Source organism: Budorcas taxicolor, chromosome 13, assembly GCF_023091745.1.
Source record: "Budorcas taxicolor isolate Tak-1 chromosome 13, Takin1.1, whole genome shotgun sequence".
Taxonomy (NCBI): domain Eukaryota; kingdom Metazoa; phylum Chordata; class Mammalia; order Artiodactyla; family Bovidae; genus Budorcas; species Budorcas taxicolor.
Genome location: NC_068922.1, coordinates 34538348 through 34554389, shown reverse-complemented (window position 1 = coordinate 34554389; position 16042 = coordinate 34538348). Strand labels below are relative to the sequence as shown.

Below are 16042 nucleotides of genomic sequence, written 5' to 3'. Positions count from 1 at the left end.
GTCTTTATTGTATTTATCCAACACAGTCCCTCCTTCAGGAGACTTCCAGAGATGGCACAGGTGCCAGGCAGAGGGCATAGCTCCAACAAAGGCAGAATGAAGAATGTAAGGGTGATTCTCTACTCAGTCATTGCTAACTGCTGCTAAGTCACTTCAGTCATGTCCGACTCTGTGTGACCCCATAGATGGCAGCCCACCAGGCTCCGCTGTCCCTGGGATTCTCCAGGCAAGAACACTGGAGTGGGTTGCCATTTCCTTCTCCAATGCATGGAAGTGAAAAGTGAAAGGGAAGTCGCTGAGTCGTGTCCGACTCTTCGCGACCCCATGGACCGCAGCCTACCAGGCTCCTCTGTCCATGGGATTTTCCAGGCAAGAGTACTGGAGTGGGGTGCCATCGCCTTCTCAAACTCAGTCATCAAACTGTAAAGGGCTGGTTCTGAAACGTCTGGTGGGCTGCTGCTGCTGCTGCTAATTCGCTTCAGTCCGCATAGATGGCAGCCCATCAGGCTCCTCCGTCCCTGGGATTCTCCAGGCAAGAACACTGGAGTGGGTTGCCATGTCCTTCTCCAATGCATGAAAGTGAAGAGTGAAAGTGAAGTCGCTCAGTCGTGTCCAACTCTTTGTGACCCCATGGACTGCAGCCTATCAGGCTCCTCCACCCATGGGATTTTCCAGGCAAGAATACTAGTGGGCAGGGGGTTCCAAATCGCTCATAGATTCTGCTATATCCCTCTGACACACTGGAGTGTTGTACTGATTGTGTTTCTGAGGATCCTGAGCTAAGAGGGCTATTTCATGATTGAGTCTTAAGTCCTTCCAGCTTTGAATTACTGCACTTGAGTCCACATACTGATCAGCTCCAGAGGAGGGCAGAGGGATGAGGAGGGAGGTGGGGAGGCTGAAGCTCAAGCTCTGTTCTAGGGTGTTAGGGGCAGTGAAGCTCACTGTTGCTATGGGGTGAGTTGTGGTCCCCTGCCCCTTGCCAAATTCATCTGCTGAAGCGCTAACTCCCAGCATTTCAGTGTGTGACTGTGTTTGGAGTCAGGGTCTATAAAGAGGTAACTTACTTAAAATGAGGTCTCATGGGTGGGCTGTCATCTCCTATGACTGGTGTCTTTAAAAGAGGAGATCAGGACACAGACACAGATGGAAAAAAGACCATGCCAAGCACAGGAGGACCACTACCCTCAAACCGAGTAGAGAGTCCTCAGGAGAAACCAATCTTCCTGACACCTGATCTTGGATTTCCAGCCTCCAGATCTGTGAAAAGATTAGTTTCTGTGGTCCAGGCCGCATGGCCTGTGGTAGTTACTAGGCAGCCCTAGAAAACTATCAATAACACACTCACCTTTCATTCTTTTGATGGGGGCTGCTGTGCATAACTTGGTGTTGTGGTGTTCCTCCTACTCAAGAAGAAAAGAGTCTAACACTCACAGGAACAGCAGCAGGGGCTGGATGGAAATCACATGCCAACGCAAGCTAGTGAAACAGACGAATAGCAAGTGTGGATTTCACAAATCTAGATTTACCTACTGCTTTGCAGATTACCAACTACTCCACGAACTTTATTAACTCGTTTAATCTTCGCAACTGCCTCAGCATCACCTGGGAACTTGTTAGAAACGCCAAGTTCTCCGCCCTGGCAGATGTAAAGCATCGGAAAGTGGGGCGGGGCTTCGCGACAAGTGTTTCAACAATCTCAGGTGGAGGTGGGCGGAGGATTCTGATCAGCGAAAGTTAAGTATGAGAACCACTTGGGGGGGGTGGGGTGGGGAGCGGAGACAGGAAAGGTCTTCCGTCTAGACCCGCAGGTAGGAGGGTGACGTGATTTTCACAGTTGTGACTGGAGGGGCCTGGATGGTCTCTTTGACAACGGGCCCGGAGCGCCTGTGACTACAAAGTTCGCACACCTTGCTGGGTTTTATCCCTGGATCGACTGGACCCTCGGAGCTCCAGTTCCGGGTCTCTAAGGTCAGTGGCGCCCCTCCGGCCTCAGAGCGGCCGCAGGTCTGGAGCCCCGGGAGCAAGGCGAGCCCTGGGGCCCGGAGCCGCCGGACGCGTGCGCGCGCGCGCGTTCCCCGGCAGGCGCGGGTGCGCGCCTAGGGGGTGGGTCGCCCGGGCCCCGCTGGCCTGGCGCGCGGTCCGAGCCACTCAGAGCGCCCGGCGGCCGACACCCGGGGGCCCTACAATTAATACCCGGCGCCCGCCCGCCGCTCCGGGACTCGCGCGCTCGCTCTCTGGGAAGGAGGCGCTAGCTGGGCCCTGACCCTCCTCGCAACTCGTCTGCTCTGGCAGCTGTGGCGACGGAGCTCCGGACAGACCCTCTTGAGCCCCTCGCCGAGAGCCAGCTCGCGCAAGGACCAGTGTTCCACGCCCCCGCCACCCTCTTCGCCGCGGGGAATTCTGCGCCGGCGGCCGGCAGGCAGGTGGGCGAGCGCGCCGGCTAGGTAAGTGCGGGAAGTCCGGGCGCGCGGGTGAACCCGCTGGGCTGGGGACGCGGACCCTCGCGCGTGGGTGTACTCTCGGCTCCTCTTGGCCCCCCTCTAGAGTTGTACCCGGTATCTGGGGTAGGGGGAGACGGATAGGCTCACCTGCTGGAAGTGTGTTTACTCGGGCGAAAGAGCGAGTCATTGGCCAGCCACTCCCCCCTGGCTGGGGAGCGACACGCCGGCCGACCTTGGGCTCCCCCGGGACTGCGACTGTCCCTGAAGCTGCCCCAAGCGTCTTCCGAGTCCTAGGGCTCGGGGGTGTGATAAAGCCACTACCCTCTCCTCCGGCCCTTTTAATTCGGGCAGAAGAGGGCTACTGAGAATCAAGACCCAAACTTTGTTTGACACAGTAAAACTGACTTTCCAGGGCTTTTTAAAACTCGTCTTGCGCACGCGGTTAATGGTGGGTTCCTGAGGACGCCTCCGGGGAGCAGGGCTGGACCGGCCGGCCCGCGAGTGGGGCGCGCAGTGGCTCCGGGGCACAGGGACAGCCCTGGTCTTCTTGGGCCGGGGTCGGGCCCAGCTTGCGCATAACGGCCCAGGACAGTCCCGGCGCGCTGGCCGCTACTCTCGTGGGTGGCCGCGGTGGGAGGCGCGGGAGTCCCTGCGCTCGGCCGGGCTCCATGTTCCCGACCCGCTCCAGCCCGGGGAAGCTCTGGCCGGTGGCCCGGCAGAGGGCGCCCGCTCCCGATCGCCGCGCCGGCCGGAGGAGGGAGGGCACTCGAGTGAGGCTCCAGGTGAGGAGCTGTGAATCATCCCGGGAGGGGGACCCGGTCCTCTGGGAAAGCAGGCAGGGAGTGGCCGCGGCGCTCTCGAGAGTCTGGGCTGCCCAGCGGCTGTCGGGCCAGGAGCGGCAGCTGTGCCCCGGGAGGTCTGGGGGAAGCTCGGAAAGAAGGTGAGGAGCGTCCCTCCGCACGGTGGCCGAGGGCAGGGATCAGCTGCACAGAGCTCCGGCGGGCAGACAGTAGGACGCTCCCTCCCCCGGGGGCAGGAGGTGAGGTTAGTTAGGCTTGGGATTGGGGCGGTCCTGCCGGCGGAGGCTGATCTCCGGACCGCCGCGATGGGGCGCTCCCGGGGGTGGGGACCCGCGGGGTCCCGGAGCAACAACAAAGGCGCGGCGCGGCCGCCGCTCCCACCCACTTCCGTCCCCGGCGCGCCCGGGCGCGCGCCGCCCCGCGGCACCGGCCGGCTCAGGCTTCCCCTCCGCGGAGTTTCGGGAAGTTAGCGGGGCGGCCCGTTAGGCGGGGAGGAGGGGCGGGGAAGGGGCGGCCCGGGGAGGGACAAGCGTGTGCCCAGAACTGCGACACTGCCGGCCTCCCAGTTTCACCGCCTGGGCGGAGGGCGAGGGCAGCAGCGGCCCCCGGGCGCCTTCCGCGGGGTCCCTGGGTCGCCCCAGCGGTGGGAAGTGCCGGCGCCGCGCGCCCTGCCCGCCCGCCGGGCCACGCCCCTCCGCGCGGGCTCCCGGAAGGGAGGGGTTTAGTCCCGGGGTGACAGCGGCCGCCCCGCGGTACCCTGAGGGGAGCTCGAGAAGGCGGTAGTTGCATTACTGTGAGGGAGCGACCCGGCGGCTCCAGTTCAGGCCGCAATCTGGGTCAGGTGCGGGGTTAAGCGCTTCTGGCGTCCGCATTACAGCTCCTGTGCAGTCCTGACGGTTTGTTGTAATTGGAAGTTCCGCCGGGGGGAGAGGACGGCGTGGAGAAAGAGGAGAGCTCCTGTCCTCCCCCGAGGTTGTGGTCACTGCGTGCAAACCCCAGACTTAGGCACAAGCCTGTCCTTGGGATGGCTGGGGCAGCATCTCCCTTGTGCGACAGACGTTTCCCGAGAGCAGGACGCCAGAGGAGGTGCTGCCCAGGAGAAACCCGGGGCGCTCCGCTCTGGTGTGAAACCGTATCCCGCCGTAATCTATGGATAGATTTCAAGTTTTCTTATCTGCCGCCACTCCCTTCTGAAGTAGGGAAAGGCCTTCTGAGACTCTTATGTCCACTTAGGAAGGATCGTCACCATTCACTTTAAGCCTCCCGCAGAAAGATGACTTCTACCGTAAAGTTGGGGAAACGGGCTCAAAGAGGTTTCCAGCACCGAGAGTCTGTCCCGCTCGCTCCAAAGGGTACCGTTCGTTTGCTAGTCCCAGTTCCTATCCCAAAGGCTGCCCCTCCAGAGGCGTTGTGGTTTGGTGATTGCAGAGTCAGTGGTACAAGCTCTAAGCCTGGATTCGGTTTGATGGTGTTAGTTATTTGGATTAGATTGTCTTCACCTGTGGCTGACTTTTGCGCGGCTCAGGGCCTCCCCTAAACCAAGTTTATTTATTTAGGCCGCCGAGAGCAACTTGCAGGATCTCAGTTCCCCAACCAGGGATTTAACCCAGGCCCATGGGTTCTGGCAGTGAAAGCCAGAACCCTAACCATTAGGCTACCAGGGAACTCCCCCAACTCTTAGTTTAAAGCTTAAGGTATATGAAGACAACTAAACTGCTTAGAGTCATCTGACAGCACCAGAGAGAGGCAGAAACAGCTGCGGTTTGCCTCTGCAGGCGTCTCATTAGGCAGGTGGGCCTAGGCTCAGGAGTTCTACTAGGAAGCTCGCAGCTCCATTGGCCTTCCTGCAGGAAGAGGGCTGCATTTCCTACCCCATCTAAGCTCTGACATTGTTGCCACGTGTGTTTAAAATGAAGTCTGCCTTGGAAATGCACCAACCTTCATTAATTAAAGTCATAACTGGTAGGTTATGACATTAAGATTCCTGTTAGGCATCTGAGATCATCACATCTTTAAGCCTTATTGAACTCCAGTTTATGATATGAGAAGGTGGTGTTGTCTTGAGTGTACTGAAAGTGTGTTGTCTCAGAGAAAAATGTTGTTTGAAACCCTGGAATGACATTCCTGACTCAGAATATCCTAGGGCACTGCCAGTTGTGCAGACCGCGAGGCATGATGATTAAGGGCCGTTCACCTCTGCTGCCTCCACCGTCTGTAGGTGTGTAATGCTGGGGCTTTCCAGGTGGCACAAGGGTGGAAAATCCACCTGCCAAGCAGGAGACATGGGTTTGATCCCTGGGTTTGGAAAAGCTCCTGGAGAAGGAAATAGCAACCCACTCCAGTATTCTTGGCTGGGAAATCCCATGAGCAGAGGAGCCTCGAGGGTCATAGTCTAAAGAGTTCGGCACTACTTAGCAACTAAACAACACCACAATCATAGCATTGCCTGGTTTCAAGCTGCAAGGGTTAAATGTGATCATTCATATAAGGCACTTAGTAGCACATAGTAGCTGCTCAACAAGTGTTAACTAATAATGAGGAGGTTTGAGAACAGACTTCCCTGGTGGCTCAGATGGTAAAGTGTCTGTCTACAATGCAGGAGACCTGGGTTCGAGCCCTGGATTGGGAAGATCACCTGGAGAAGGAAATGGCAATCCACTCCAGTACTATTGCCTGGAAAATCCCATGGACAGAGGAGCCTGGTAGGGGGTCGCAAAGAGTCGGACACGACTGAGAACTTCACTTCTTGAGAACAGAATCTTCTCTTCCTTTTTGCGGAGAGGTACAATAGTTAGGAGTTAACTTGATCTTCTTCATTCATACAGCAAGGTAATGCACTTAGCTATTCTTGTCAGCAAGTGCTATGTGTGTGTCTGTGTTGGGGGTGGGGGTGGTAATGATGGAAAACTTTGTCTAGTCGCCCAAGGAATTTACAAGGAGCTCTGGAACCGCCCGGTTTTCCTCCTCGTGTTACCGCTGTGTAATTTTGTGGCCAACCTTCCAGCTATTCCTCTTTCTTTTTAAATTCAAAGCCAGTGTCCCGTGGCCAAGAGGACAGGACTTTAAAAGAAAAAAAAGCCCTCAAAACCACCAAACAAGCTGGAGAAAAGGAAGCAGGTCTTCTCTTTGTGCCTTCACTAGACATTGGCAACGCTAAAGAAAATTTCTATGTCTGTGAAAATTGTGCTGGCCTGATCCTGGCAAGTGGGAAAATAGAATACTTTCTGGAATATACTTGGAAAACAGAACATTTTCTGGAGTCTGTTTAAAGATGAGCCACAAAATTGATCAGGGAGAGAGGAGAGTTTTAAACATTTTAAAACTGTTTGCTCAAATATGGTCAACTGGTATGATGCCCAAATTGCCAAACTAACATTTGGAAGGTGGCAGAGAGGGATCTGGTTACATACAGTTAAGCTACACAATGAGTGAACATCCAGAATAACTATTTCATATGTTAAAAAAAAAACCCAGAACTTGGAAGATTTTCGATTTAGCCAAGGCAAGTGGAGAAATAGTTATTTTTAAGTGTATTATGTCAAGTTGTTGATGAAAGCCTCCTGAACATTGCTGCTTTCTAGTTCTTGATTTTTGCATTTATCTTTTAAATAATCATCCTGGGTGAAGGACTGGAGACTGTATAACATCATTAAATGCCACCCAATGGTGAAAGTTGTTACCAAGAAGGGCATGGAGTGGAGTCCAGGGTGGGGTTGCCCTTGAAAGCCATACATAGATTTTTCCATTTGGGTGTGAATGAGCTGCGTGTCTATAACCAGGGAACGGCGTGCAAAGGGTTAGCAGCGAGGTTTCTCCCCTTTTGTGCATCTCGCTTCATCTGTAGCTACTTGTTGAGTTTCCAGGGCGGAAGAGAGAAGCAGCTGCGGGGCATGCGCCAGACCTGCGCTGGGCTGTCGCTTCCATTGTGGGGAAGATGAACAGGCAGCCTTATTTTGGATCACATAGCAGCTTGTTCAAAAGCATCTTGCATTCCCCAGCTGCTCCACAACTTCTTCGTGTATGGGAGAGAACTTGCCAGCTGCTGAGCAACTGTGCTTACATTTGCTTCTTTTGTGCAGAAACCCAGGAAGGTAAAAATCCATAGACGCCTTTGTTAAACTGTAGCCATTGTAAAGAGTCTTGTTTCTGTTATGTCAATGTTATTCCAGATAGAGGGTCTCAGGGGAGAAAAGGAAATGTCAGAATTAACATTCCCCCCCTCCCCATACCTTTTTTTTTTTTTTTTTTTTTGAGGATGACCACCATGTATGTAGATTTTCCCTCCTGAAAACCTTGGCTGCTTTTGTATTTCGGTGACTAACAAAGAAACAGGTCTCATGATAAAACTAAGTGGGTTTTTTTTTTTTAAGTTGCTATATTTATCAGGGTTAATCATATATATTCTTCTGTTGCATGAAATGTATAAAAGTTACAATGTATGTCCTGACCGTGCGCTTTTGTTTTCTGAAGATTTAGGGTATTTTGCATTTGTTAGAGCGAGTCTGTGCTTTGCCCACACCCCTTATCTTAGCCTTGAGAAAACTGGAGTTTCCAAGAAGTTGTTACTTACCCAAGATGACTTAGCTCTTTGGTTTACTTCAGTGCATCTTAGGTTGACTGTTAACATGCAAGCAGGCCTGGAGAACCTGAAGATGAAAAAGGGCTTGGGCCTAGCTGTGGGTGGACTCCCAGGTCAGAAACAACAGACAGAAACAAGTACGATGTGAGGGCTGTAATAGAGGCAGCATTTGCGTGTGTGTGTGAAGGTGCCTCTTCAGAGAGCTTTCTGTGTAATCCCATTGGTGTTGTCACCATGTCTGCTCAAATAAAGCTGAGGAGGAGGGTTGTGGGGCCAGGAAGATGGGAGAGGCTTGATAAGGTTGATCAAATGTTGCGTTCATATCCTAACAAGAGAAGGCTTTGCATGTGGCTGTAGACACACCTGTCTCTGCTGCAGCCCGCCAGTTCCCTGACCGCTGCCCAGCACTCAAAACCATATGCTGTGCTTAGTCGCTCAGTTGTGTCTGACTCTTTGCAATCCTGTGGACTGTAGCCCACCAGGCTCCTCTGTCCCTAGGGATTCTCCAGGCAAGGATACTGGAGTGGGTTGCCATGCCCTCCTCCAGGGGATCTTCCCAACCCAGGGATCGAACCCAGGTCCCCGGCATTGCAGAAAGATTCTTTACTGTCTGAGCCACCAGGGAAGCCCAAGAATACTGGAGTGGGTAGCCTATTCTTTCTCCAGGAGATCTTCCCGACCCAGGAATCACACCAGGGTCGCCTGCATTGCAGGCAGGCAGATTCTTTACCAACTGAGCTACCAAGGAAGCCCACTCAAAAGCCTCTTGCCTCCTAATTCCTGCGAATGGAGGTGAACAAATGACCTCTAGCAGTTACAAGCATAAATCCAGTGGTTTATAGGAACTGAGTCAGGCCCTTTGTTCTAGGAGAGGTTATAAAATAAACTCTGGTCACTTGTGTGTGTGTGCTAAGTCAACCTCAGTCATCTCTAATTCTGTGACCCTGTGGACCGTAGCCCACCAGGCTCCTCTGTCCATGGGATTCTCCAGGCAAGAATACTAGAGTGGGTTGCCATGCCCTCCTCATGAATAAAACCCTCTGATTCTGATGCTCATCTTTGTGCCGGCACCCACTGTAGCTTCAACTCTCCCAGCGACCCATTAATTGCCAAGTTAGACCCACAGTTCTAAGCCCTTTACTCTCCTTCAGGGCTCCATTGACATACCCACACATATTCTCCTTTGCACAGGAATCTTAGATTTTTGACAGCATCTCAGCTTTCAGTTGTTTTTGCTGCCATTTCATTTTAAGACCCTCAAGAACTGTGTTTGGTTCTCTGAGCTGATGACCTGGTGTGGCAGGAAGGGGGAGGCCTCGAGGGTGTGGGGTGTATTTTACAAAAGAGGAAACCGGCTCTGCCTTTGAGAACCTTGCCTGGGCTAGGATTAGAATGATAAGATCCTGCCTCAAAGATCCGTGCCCTTGCTGATCAAGTCTTGAAAGGATCAACTTGTTTGAAACTAGAGGACAAGTCCTCAGCTTCTGGAGACTTCATTGTGTGTCTTTTGTCTGCATGGTCCTTACTGGGTTCTTTCTCTGGAATAATTCTTTTCCTTATTACACTTCTCTGCACGTTATAAAGGCCCACTTACCATGTTCTGTTTTCAAGTCTTGGCTCTTGAGGGCAGTTGCCAACTTCTCTTTTGTTCCTTTATTTTTTAATTGGATTGTAGACTTACAATGTTGTGTTAGTTGCAGGTGTAACAGGTGCAAGTGATTCAGTTATACACACACGTATATAAATCTATTGTTTTTCAGCTTCTTTTCCATTAGCAGTTATTATAAGATATTGAGTGGAGTTCCCTGTACTGTAACAGCAGGCCCTTGTTGGATATCTGTTTTAAATATAGTGGTGTGTATCTGCTAATCCTAAACTCCTAATTTATCTGCCCCCCTTTCCACCTTTGGTAACCATAAGTTTGTCTTATCTGTATGTCTATTTCTGTTTTGTAAATAAGTACATTTGTATCTCTTTTAGATTCCACATACGAATAATATCCTATGGTATTAGTCTTTCTCTTTCTGACTTCACTTAGTATGATCACCTCTAGGTCCATCAAGCTTTATAACACGGGCTTCCCTCCTACCTGTCATGAACCAGCACACAATGTGCGTGCCTGCGCACACACACAGAGGCCCAACATGGCCAGTGGACGTGTTACTCTTCTTCAGCTAGCCCAGCTCCTTTCAGAATATGATTTCACGTTAACTACATCTCAGAGTGTTTCATCCCCGTTCAGTGCTCTGGATGCAATAGCCGCTTCCCTGTAGAAGGAAGAAGGTGATGAGCTTTGGGGGTGCAGCCATGAGGGGCCACTATTTAGCTCAAGACCACCTCACCCTGGTGAGTTCCTTGTGCGGACACAGTTTGCTCCCATATGCCTCCTAACAGCACCCCACACACCAAGCTTTGGCTGCCTTGTCCTCCTTGTGAGACCTTTTTTTTTTTCTTCTCTCTGATGAGCTGCCCTCCTTCTCCTGGTCTGTGGCGGTCACCCAGCCACCTCCCACAGCTGCTGGTTTCAGGTGTCTTAGGGACACTTTGCCTGGAATGCCCTTATCTCCATCTGTCATTGGTGTTTAATTGCTCCCCCACTATCCAGCCTGCCCTTTGACACGGGGTGAGTTCTCCCCTATCCTCGCTGCTTACTTCTGCTGGCTTTTCCTCCTCTGGCTGATGGCCGATCCTTGGCTCATCCTGCGACCCTGTTTCGGCCCCTCTGTGTGTGCACTTTCCCAGGCCTCCCAGGGCATGGCTTTGTTTCTGTCCTGCTTTTTCCTTCTCACTTCCTGTGCTCCCCACCCCACCCCTTTTTTTTTTTACCTTCTTGATTTTTATGTGTTGAAATGTAGTTGACATACCAGCTTCAGGTGTACAACATAACGATTCAGTATTTGTGTATGTTATGAGATGACCGCAATAAATCTAGTCAACATCCATCACCATGCATAATGACACATTTCTTGTGCTCAGCACTGTTGAAGTTTACTCTCTTAGCCTCTTTCAACTAATCCTTCCTCCCCTTCTGTGATGGTGCTTCTGTTTCTCATTTGTTAGTTTTAACCCACACTTCGCAGGCCCTGCTGCCTTTATCATCAGCCAGTCCTGTTTGACTGTCACTTACATTGGGTATAATCATGACATATGTTATATGCACTATTACAGTTTTTATTTTGCAGCTTGTAACTAAAATGATTCTTGGAATTGGACCTTGGAAACACCAGTCTTGAAACTGGTCCGGTCAGGGCATTTGAAAGACTTGAACTTTGGGGGAAAGGTTTTGAGATTTATTTTGGCTTCCCTTTCACATGGCAGCACCTTGGAAGTCACTGAAATATGAACTTGTGTTTGGATAACTTTTTCCTTGCAAATGGACATTGTACATACACAGAACAGAATTAATGTTTGCTTTTTTTCCCCCCTCTTCAAATTATACTTTTGAAAGACCTTTAAAGGAAGTTGAGTTTGTGCTGGGTGGCCAGTCTGTTTCTGTAAATCCTGAAAGATTGGTCATCTTGAGTCTGTGCTGTTCCAGAGGGTCATGTCGGGTACTTCCTTGCTGTGATCCTGCATCTGTGAAAATACAGTGGAGAGGAGGTCCAGGGAGATCCTTCACAGATTCACCCCAATTTGGGACTCTTTATTTTTCTCTCCAAAGCTTCGGTCACAAAGAAGCATCTTCAGGGTCAGGATGGAGCAGGCTGGTTGTTGGAAGGCAGTGGAAGAAGATGCCTTGAAACAGGGCTGCAGGAGGAGTTTCTGGGGTTCAGCTCCTGCTCAGTGGTGATCTCCATGAATTCTGGAGCCCTCGCATCTTGCTGTCCACTTTTTTTTTTTTTAATTCTGCAAAACAAAGGGAAAGAATGCTTCTCTATGCCAAATGGAGTTTGCTTGTAAATCTCCACAATTAGAAAGGAGCCCAGTTTTCTTGCCCTGGTAGACAGGGTAGCCTGCTTAAAGCATTGGGATAGGAGCTTACATTCCTACAGACTCACCCAGAGCAAAGGATCTTTGTTTCAGCCAGGTTCTGTAATTGGTATCCAGCGGCATCTCAAGGTGGTTAACAGGTTCAGTTCACTTAATCTAGTTATCCATCTATATTAACATCTGGGGAAAGGCTTTTTAAGTTGGGATTACGTAGAAATGAGATGTGAAAGCATCAAGTGGACTGTTCATTCACTGATTTGGTCAGCAAGTATCTGTTAACCGTGTGTGTGCGTGGGCTTGGTGTTGAGACTATAGAGTCAGTCCTGACCTCGTGGGGCTTACAGTCGGAGATGGGCGTGCCGGCACAGAAGCACAGGAACGTGTTGTGGGAAGGATGTGAGTATACTCCGGGTGTAAGGGGGCACACAGGATGCACTGGTAGGGGCAGTGATGCTGTTGATCACAGCAGCATGGAAGATTGGCTGGGACTGTGTATCGGGCTCTTTGCTGAGGCTTGAAATGCAGTGCAACTTTTCATCAGCACCATCTCTGAGCTGAAGCCTTCACAGGCTAAGTACCCCAAATGAGGCAAGACAGTGAGTAGTAGAGTCGGTGTGAACTCGGATCCCAAGCCATCAGCTTTATTTAATCAAGGAGATAGCCATGTTAGCGTCTTGTAGGTTGGCTTTTCCTTCTGTGCCCATCTGCACCACCGCAAGCAATGAAGGAAGAAGGAAGCCTGGAGAGCAGTGTGCCTACAGGATGTCCAGTGGGGTGCAGACGACCCCCGCTGTCCTCTAAGGGATGTATGGTGGGGATGTAGTCCAGACAGTGACTCTGAGTCTGTAATTACGCATTTTCTCAGAGTGTCCTTTATACTCAGTGTTTTGCCAACTGTGTTTCTAAAGAGGCTTTCTTATCCCTCTGCCAAGCTCTGCAGCAACAAGCTGCCAGGCTTATTGTCACTCGGGAGGGACTGTCCTCCACAGCGAGCAGCCTCTTTTCCTGGTGCTGTGTGTCACAGCCAGCAACCTCTAGTGTCTGCCTTGCTGTTTTCAGCGGTTTCTGGGGGAGGAAAGAGGTTCTATTTCAGGCCTGTTGGAGGGAAGAGGGACTTCCCCATCTGTTGGAGGCGATCTGTGTGCCTGAAGCCGCTCGCAGAAGTCTCATCTTCACATCCAGCGTGGTGTAGGCTACACTGCTCTTATCTTGAATGCCTTTCAAGGATCAAACGTTGGTGTTTCTGATAAAAGCCCGGTTGTGATTTAAGAATACTGGCTAGGCAGGTTGGCAAAACCTACTATTTTTGGAGAAAAGTAGAGGCTTGATAGGAAAGCTGGGTGTGCTTTCTCTCAGAGGGAGTCTGTGTGGACCCAGGGCAGCCTTCTCAGGATGAATCACTCTGGGGCTTAAGAAGAAACTCTGACAAGAATGATCTGCTCCAGGGCTGTGTCTGTGTGTCCTGTTTCAGACGTGGCCCTTGATAGCCGGGTAAGTAGAAAGGTAGTCCTCTGTTCCTGAATTGTATGCTGTGAGGAGGAAATTCCATGCTTGAAAACTTGAAGGGAAACAGGCTTTTTTTGTGAAAAGCTGTATTTTTAGTCTGTTGGATTGTAAGTCCAAAAGCTCTAAGAATAAGGCTAATACACCCGGAGTGTACTCTCATCTCCCCCATAACATGTTCCTGTGCACTACATTCCTAGAAAAATTGATAGGTTGTGAACCCAAGTATAGAGAGAACTTACTTTAAGTGGTGTTAGACTGTTTCCTTCCCATTCCTCATAATGAATATGATGTAAGACTTTTAAATAAGATATATGTGTATGATATGTAGATATATATTTACATATATATGTTTATATTCTTATTCTGACCCCAGAATTATCGAATTATCTGTTGAAAAACAGTCATCATCATAGTTCTGACGTTGAATTTCCAGGAAAAAGAAACACATATTATATGCATGACAGGAAAATTACACAGTAGAAACATGTTTCACTTGATTATTTATATAAACCTAACATCTGTGTGTTTTTTAAAAACCTTCCTCATTACTTTAAAAAAAAAACTTAAAGCTTTCATCACATGGCTTTCTTTTGTTTTTTTCCTATACTTGGTTCTCCCAGGGTTGGAAGAAAGCACAAGTCAGTTACAGCAGGCAGTGAAAGCACTTTATTATTTTTTTTCCATGAACAAATTAGTTCCATCCCTAATGTCTAGGCTTCTTGGGGAGGGGAGGGCGTGGAAATTAACTTAAAGGAAACTGCAAATTTATTGTAGAAAACTTTTCACTTTCATTTTGAGCACAGACACTAGTTCTAGCTACAAGCATCTTTTATCAGATGGTAGAGCTGCTAATATCTGTGAGTGCATGCTAAGTCACTTCAGTCATGTCTGACTCTGCAGCCCTATGGACTGTGGCCTGCCAGGCTCCTCCCTCCACAGGATTCTCCAGGCAAGAATACTGGAGTGGGTTGCCATGCCCTTTTCCAGGGGATCTTCCCAACCCAGGGATTGAGCCTGTGTCTCTTAAATCTCCTGCATTGCAGGCGGGTTCTTTACCACTAGCGCCACCTGGGAAGCTAACATTTACAGGCCCACAAGACTTCCCTGGTGGCTCAGACGGTAAAGTGCCTGTCTACAATGCGGGAGACCCGGGTTCGAGCCCTGGGTTGGGAAAATCCCCTGGAGAAGGAAATGGCAATCCATTCCAGTACTATTCCCTGGAAAATCCCATGGACAGAGGAGCCTGGTAGGCTACAGTCTGTGGGGTCACAAAGAGTCGGACACGACTGAGCCACTTCACTTCACTTCACTTCATATATTTTTTGCTCCATATACATGAAATCCATGAGATCCTGCCTATGCGGATCTGCAATAGGTTGAATTCCCTGATGCAGAGCCCGTGGATGAAGAGGGCCAACTCTTTGCTGGCCCATTCCTTCCATTTTCTACTCCATCCCTTCCCATGTCAGCTAAAAGTCCCCCTCACAAAGTTAAGCACTGTGTTTGCATAGTGTTAGTCACCTGGTTGTGTCTGACTCTTTGTGACCCCAAGGACTGTAGCTCACCAGGCTCCTCTGTCCATGGGATTATCCAGGCAAAAATACTGGAGTGAGTTTCCATTTCCTTCTCCAGGGGATCTTCCCAACCCAGGGATTGAACCTGGATCTCCCGCATTGCAGGCAAACTCTTTACCAGACTGAGCTGCTGTGTTAGCATAGTCATCACCCAGACCTTTTCCTCCTCTATGCTTTTTGTTCTCTTTGGTTGCCAGCTCCGCACGGCTTGCTGAGAGTTAACCCCAGAATCCAGAATGGCTTTTCTGCTTTATCTGCTGTCCCACTTCCCAGTGCTTTCCCCATTGTTTTCGATTCCAGGGAGAACTGGGGACAGTTGATGAGCTGTGGAGGAGTTGCCCCCATTGTGTTTAGGCTTACGAATTAGTTATCGTCACTCTGTAGGTGAATACAAGGATACCTATGGATTTAATATTTTTTAAGCTTCTGTATCGATAGAGACAATTTAACAAATGAATTCTTGAGAGAACTATTCTCCAGATGGGTTTCCTACTATTATTACCATTATTCTCTAAAGTATCATTCATCATCTGGTAGGACAAACAGCTCTTGCTAAGAGTAATGCCTTCTTAAGTGAATATTGAAAGTTACCATTAAAATGCTATGAATATGACTTCTCATGAATAATCATCATTTAAATTTAGGAGATTTCAAGCTTATACTTATATGAGTGCTTTTATGTGGAGAACACATTCACATCACTAATGCCACTGAATCACAACCACCACCTGAAGTAGGTAGTGTTATTCCCATTTCACAGAAGAGCAGTATTGAAGCTCACAGGGGTGGAGAACTGGGCAGAATCACTTATGTAGTGGGTGACAGGATTGAGATTTAAACCTAGGGCTTCTGACTCCAAGGAATGCCGACCTTCTAGAGCACTGAGCCAATAAATAAATGGTACTAATGTCATACTGCCATACTGTCAGGCTTCCCAAGTGGTGCTAGTGGTAAAGAACCCTTCTGCTAATGCCGGAGACTTAAAGGACATGGGTTCGATCCCTGAGTAGGGAAGATCCCCTTGGGGGAGGGCATGGCTACCCACTCCAGTATTCTTGCCTGGAGAATCCCATGGACAGAGGAGCCTGGTGGGCTACAGTCCATAGGGTTGCAAAGAGTTGGTCACAACTAAAGCAGCTTAGCACACACACACTCTTAGCATGCAAGTCCATGTTGGTTTGGAGAACAGGATTCAAGTATTTGTCTGCT

The 16042-nt window shown here is 49.9% G+C and overlaps 1 protein-coding gene across 1 annotated transcript in view; it reads left to right on the top strand.

Moving 5' to 3' along the window:
- Positions 1 to 2242: 2242 nt before the first annotated feature.
- The window catches only part of LOC128058239 (60S ribosomal protein L7a-like), a 67407-nt gene continuing 53607 nt past the window's right edge, over positions 2243 to 16042 (top strand). The window contains exon 1 of the mRNA XM_052650629.1: positions 2243 to 2447. The gene's annotated coding sequence lies outside the window, so the exon portion shown is untranslated. The remainder of the gene's footprint in view (positions 2448 to 16042) is intronic.